This window comes from Orcinus orca, chromosome 9 (assembly GCF_937001465.1).
Source record: "Orcinus orca chromosome 9, mOrcOrc1.1, whole genome shotgun sequence".
Taxonomy (NCBI): domain Eukaryota; kingdom Metazoa; phylum Chordata; class Mammalia; order Artiodactyla; family Delphinidae; genus Orcinus; species Orcinus orca.
The window spans coordinates 196308-202307 of record NC_064567.1 but is presented as its reverse complement, the minus strand read 5'-3'; positions in this window follow the sequence as shown (position 1 = coordinate 202307).

The window sequence follows — 6000 nt, the reverse complement described above, 5'->3', positions numbered from 1 at the left end:
CCCGGCCTAGACGTGCTCGGATCCTGATCTGTGAAATCAGGTTGCTGGCTGTCCACACCTGACTTCCTTTTCTTAAAAAAAGATATTTATTTATGTATTTATTTTGCAGCTCTGGGTCTTAGTTGCTGCACACAGGCTTTTCGATCTTCGTTGCGGCATGCAGGTTCTTTTCGTTGCGGCATGCGGCATCTTCAGTGTGGCGTGGGAACGCAGTTGCAGCATGTGGGATCTAGTTCCCCAAGCAGGAATTGAACCTGGGCCCCCTGCATTGGGAGTGCAGAGTCTTAGCCACTGGACCACCAGGGAAGTCCCCTCACCTGACTTCTTGAGGGAAGTCATCTTACCTCTCTGCCCACTGCATGTCCCTGTCTGCCGTCCCCAGCCTGGAAGACCCCCGGGGCAGATGCCCCAGCTCTCAGACTTCAAACACAGGAGGGAAGGGAACAAAAGGCCAAGACTGTGTTTGTGCTTAAATTAGGGCCTAGCAGCACATCAGGCCAGCCTTTCTGGTCATTAATACCAGCCTCTGTCGTCACAGGCACCCTGGGCCCTAAAAGAGGCCATGCTCAGGTGACGTCCACGCCATGTGTCGACCGAGAGGACATTGGAACAGTGGCCCCGTGGGCTGCCAGGCAGCTTGGTATAATTAGCAGTGTGTGAAGCACCTGCCCGGTGAGTGCACATCCCAGGTCCTGGGGCCCCCGAGGACCCCAGTCAGTCACACTGCTGACCATGCCAAGATGTTCTGGTCACTTACGAGCCAGCTCCAACACCCTGCCCAGAGGTGCATGTGTGTGCATGTGTATGTGTATGTGTGTGCGTATGCCTGTGCCTTGCTGGGGCTCCCAGAGCCCTTTGTCTCCCGCTCGTGGGCAGAGCTAGACTCTTCGTGTGCTCCAACGTGGTGACCACTGAACGACTGGTTTTCTGAATAAGAGCTCCTCTTAGATAATCTGGCCCTTGAGCAGGTTCTGTCTAGAGGGCTTTGGGGGAAGTGACCAACCTTCCTGCCTGGGTTTAACGGCTTTTCTCATGTTTGAACCCTGCTTGGTTCCAGGGACTTTCATGGTTCCCTTTGTATGGATTTGTACACGTGGACGTGTGTGTGTGTGTGTGTGTGTGTGTGTGTGTGTGTGTGTGTGTGTCTTATCTGAGGTCGGCTGCTGGGCAAGGCCCCGAGTTGTACCTTCATTATGGGGCACCTGATGAGCCTCCCCCAACCCGGGTTTCTTTCTGACACCAGCGACACGCAGACTTCCTGAGGGAAGTAGCAGCGTGATTGCTTTGGCCTGTTTTCTGTCTTGTTCCAACACTCGGTTCTTGTAGGAAGCATGGATTTAAATGGCGTTTAGACAGTGCGTTGGCGTCTGCTCTCAGGCCTGGGGGCTCCTCCTGGTCTGGTTGTGCTCCTGTCCCCTCTGCACAGGGGATGTGATGACGCCCCCTGCGTGGAGCTGACGGGCAAGTTTAATGAAGTAATTCACCTTCCACGTGGGGCGTTTAGCACGGTTCCTGGCGCGTGGTAAGAACTGAATAAATGTGAGCCTTATTCTGAGTCAGTTCTGAAGGACAGCTGAGTGCCTGGATAAGTGATGGTTGAGTAACATGGGTAAGTTATGGTTGAGTATGGTTACTTACTGTGAAAAAGTGAAAGTCAGGATCCCCTGGCATGTTCTGGCTTGGGGTCGTGAATGAGAAATCTGCTCATGAAGTCAAAAACAATCCAGGGTTTGGGTGTTGCCACAGCAACAGAAGAGCAAACATTGACCCAGAAATGGGGGAAAGTCTAAGATAACTTTGTCCTTTAAAGGCACCTCTGCTGGCCCCCTGGGAGGGGAGCTGTTGTCTGGGGACCTTCCTTGTCGGCTCCTCTGGACGGTCCCTCACCATCTTTAGCAAGTGTCATCGAATAGTCTTTTCTTCAACACTTACTTTAAGTAATTTTTATGCACCATCCCTCTCTTGTTCTCTGTCTCTATCTGTCTCTGTCTCTGTCTCTCTCTTTCTGGGACTCCAGCTGCACATCTGTAAACCATATGATATTGTCCATAGGTCATTTGGGCTTTCTTCCTTTTATTTTTATAGCTTTTTAATATATGATTTTTAAAAAATTAATTAACTATTTATTTATTTTTGGCTGCGTTTGGTCTTCATTGCTGCACGCGGGCTTTCTCTAGTTGTGGCAAGCAGGGTGTACTCTTCGTTGTGGTGCGCAGGCTTCTGGTTGCGGTGGCTTCTCTTGTTGTGGAGCATGGGATCTAGGCGCGCGGGCTCAGTAGTTGTGGCGCACGGGCTTAGTTGCTCTGTGACATGTGGGATCTTCCCAGACCAGGGCTTGAACCCGTGTCCCCTGCATTGGCAGGCGGATTCTTAATGACTGCGCCACCAGGGAAGCCCTTTCTTCATTTTTAAATAAATCTTTTTTATTTACCTGTTTTCAAATTCACCAATATTTTATTTTGATATGTTTAATCTAATGTTGATCCCAATCAATGAATTTTTTATTTTAAACACCATATTTTTCATGTCTAGAATATCGTTTTAGAAAAGTTTCTAAATCTCTTCTGAAATTTCCTGCTCATTGTGTCTATCTTTTTCCTGTAGAATCTTTAACACGTTTATCACAGTTATTTTAAAGCCCCCTTTTACTAGTTAGAACCTCTGAGTCATTGGTGAGTTTCCTATTGACTGACTTCTTTGTTTTTTTTGGCGTACGCGGGCCTCTCACTGTCGTGGCCTCTCCCGTTGCGGAGCACAGGCTATGGACGCGCAGGCTCAGCGGCCATGGCTCACGGGCCCCGCCGCTCTGCGGCATGTGGGATCTTCCCGGACCGGGGCACGAACCCGTGTCCCCTGCATCGGCAGGTGGACTCTCAACCACTGCGCCACCAGGGAAGCCCTTGACTGACTTTTAACTATAAGTCACATGTTCCTGTTTCTGCAGGAACTTTTGGGTTGTTTACTTGGCATTGTGAGGGACACCTCCTGGAGGCTGGCTTCTCTGAACTTCTTGGAAGAGTGCTGGGCTGTGCTCTGGAGGGTCTTGAACTTGTGGAGGCTGGCTTCACAGCCCGCTAGGACAGATCTATTTTAGTTTCCCCTTGGTTCGAGCACCGCTTGGTCATCTTTGCTGTGAGGCGTGTTTCTCCCAGGGTTTCAGTGGGGAGTGAGCGCCCAGCCTCTGAGCTTGGTGAGACTCGGATCCACACCCCGTGGCCCCAGAGGAGGTGCTGTCCACTCTGCTCTCCAGGTCTCTAGGGCCCCTTCTCCCCCGCCCCGCGGGGTCCTCCCTGTTGTGCAGGTCGGGGCTCAGCAAGGGTCTGAGAGAACTAAACTCAGACTTGGGGGCTCCTCACCCTTCTCTCCTCCAGAATCCCCTCGATTTCCTTCGGCCTTGGAAGCCCTTTAGACAGGGTTCCCTTCATCCCGGCTCTTCCCCGCACGCCGAGGCCCCCTCTTTCGGCTGTTTGGAGCCCTGAGACCACAGCGGAAATGGCCCTGAGCTTGCCTCTTCCAGGCCGCCCAGCAGACGCATGAGGGAGGGCGTTCTGGGCCCAGCCGTCCCCGCGGGGTTGCACGTGTCCGTGGCTGTAAGAAGAGCCTGCAGAGGGCAAGGGAGCCACCCCGCGGAGCCCACGATGCAGACCCATGGAATCTGAGCAAATAAAGCAACTGTTTACGCCAGCCGCTTTTGGGTGCTGTGCTTGGCAGCAGTAGGTAAGCGACATACACCTAGAGGGAACGTAGTTCAGTAGATCCTAAGATGCGCATTTGAACGTCTTAACGTTTTCAGAGTCATGGTGTGTTTTATCATTCATAGCAAGCGTGTCATAGTTTATCAGCAGTGATCAGTTGTTCTTTCTTACTTAGTACATAAACTGGTCATAAGTTTTCAAACAATGGCTTCTTAGAGTCAATGAGATACAGTGCATTTGGAAAAACTGGACTAAAGACAGAGAGCTTGTTGACTGCTGGACTTCAGGGCTTAGTGTGGACAGCGAGTCTTCAGGAGGGAGTCCAGGACCCCCACAATGAAGCAACATGTCGCTGTATGTACACAGGCATGTGTGATACTGTGCGTGAATAACCCACTGATACGAAATGAAGGAAAATCCCTTAAACCACCGGACCGTCCCTCCTCTTACCTTCCGATGTCTCAGAGGCAGTGTCTGGGGACTCAGTTCAGGAAGTTGGGATCTCCGTCATTTCTCGAGGCAGACCAATCAATTACACTGGTTTCTTCACTTCGATGGCCTGAGATGTCAGAGAACTTATTCTGAAAACGCAGTAGTGTGGGAAAAAAAGGCAGGGAATGAAATGGGATTTGAAAGAGGAAAGCAATGCGTTGTTTAGGGCCAAGACAACCGTGCGTAAATCTCAAAGAAAAAATGCTAATGTTGGTAATTTTGTTGTTAATATTTAAAGTACGCTCCTTCTACTAAGAATAATAGAAACTTCTGTATTAAGAACGGCACCGAACACTTGTATCAGCTCTGGCTCCTCCTGGCCCTGAGGTGAGCCTTCCCTGTCAGCTGGTGTAAATGTAAACTCTCTCCACAAGGCAAACGTCCACTCTCACTGTGGGAGAAACAGATTAGCTGATGGAAGAGAAATGCCAAATTAAAGGCATTTGTATCCCAGATTAGCAGCATATGTTAAAAAATGATGTCCCCAGTTAATTTTTCCGCGGCCTGGAAATGAGGTTTCTAATTTACACAGTAGTTTTTTTAAGCATTGGAGAGTTTTCTGATTATGGGAAGTAAAGTACGTTAGAATTTCAGAATATTAACATTGGAAGGGGAATCTCTTCTACAACAGCCCCATTTGACTGTCTTGGTGAGAAACCTACCATTTCATTATATAACCAGACTTCTTTACTAAGCTGATTGTTTTCTTTGTAATTGTAACTTATTTTTAAAGCGGTTTACTATCTGTTTTTCTGTTATAAAAATAATTCATGCTCATAAGTATAGAAGGTTTAGAACGGCAGAGAGAAGAGAAGAGGCCACAGGAGAGGCGGCCTGACAGTGCTGGGTTCGCAGCTGGGCATGGTGTGCGCTGTGTCCCGCACAGCCCCTCTGGGCTTCTCACAATGGCGCCCGTAGGACCATGTGCACTGATCTGTCTTCACACTTGACACCACAACTTAAACATTTCCCTCTTACTACACGCTTGCTCTGAACCTTCTCTTTAACAGCCCTACACACTTGTTGGTGCTGTGGGCTGAATGTCTGTGCCCCCAAATTCATATGTTGAAACCAAACCCTCAATGCGATGGGGTCAGGAGGTGGGCCTTGGGGAGGTGGTGAGGTCAGGAGGGTGGAGCCCCCATGATGGGCTTAGAGTTCCTAGAGGAAGAGACCCCAGAGAGACCCCTGTCCCTCACCCCCCACCCCCCGTGAGGTCGCATCTGTGAACCAGGAAGAGGCCCACTACACACTGAGTCTGCTGGGCCTTGGCCTTGGCCTTCCAGCCTCCAGAACTTGGGAAGCGCCTTTCTGTGGTCTGTCACCCACTGTCCTGAGCGGACTCACACAGGTGGGTCCCACGGTGGCTTGGAGGTCCCTAGGCGGGTGATGGTCTCCTTCAACCACGGGACATTGTTTTGTGCATCTAAGGGCGATGGTGGCTGTTTCCTTCCTGAGTTGTCAGCTACAGTTTCAGCACTGAAGCACTTTTATCTTTTCCTCTGTAGCTTCTCTGTGTTGAAGTCTGAGTGGCCATGAGGGGTAGCATGGAGTCAATGTGCACTGGGCCCCGCGATGTGCCGGTCCCTCCATTTGAACACTTGCTGCTCCCACAGAGGGAGGCAGGGTTTTCCCCATTGCCGTGACTCTGGGAGCCCGTCATGAGCCCCGAGCAGCATAGCCTCTGAGGGGGAGGCCGGGGCCCCAGTCTGGTCCGTGTGGCTTCAGAGCTGCTCTGATGGACATGCCCCCTCGGCCCACAGGGTGGCCCAGTCTCCGTCTGGGGGCAGCCCGGCCTCTCTGCTTCCCCCCA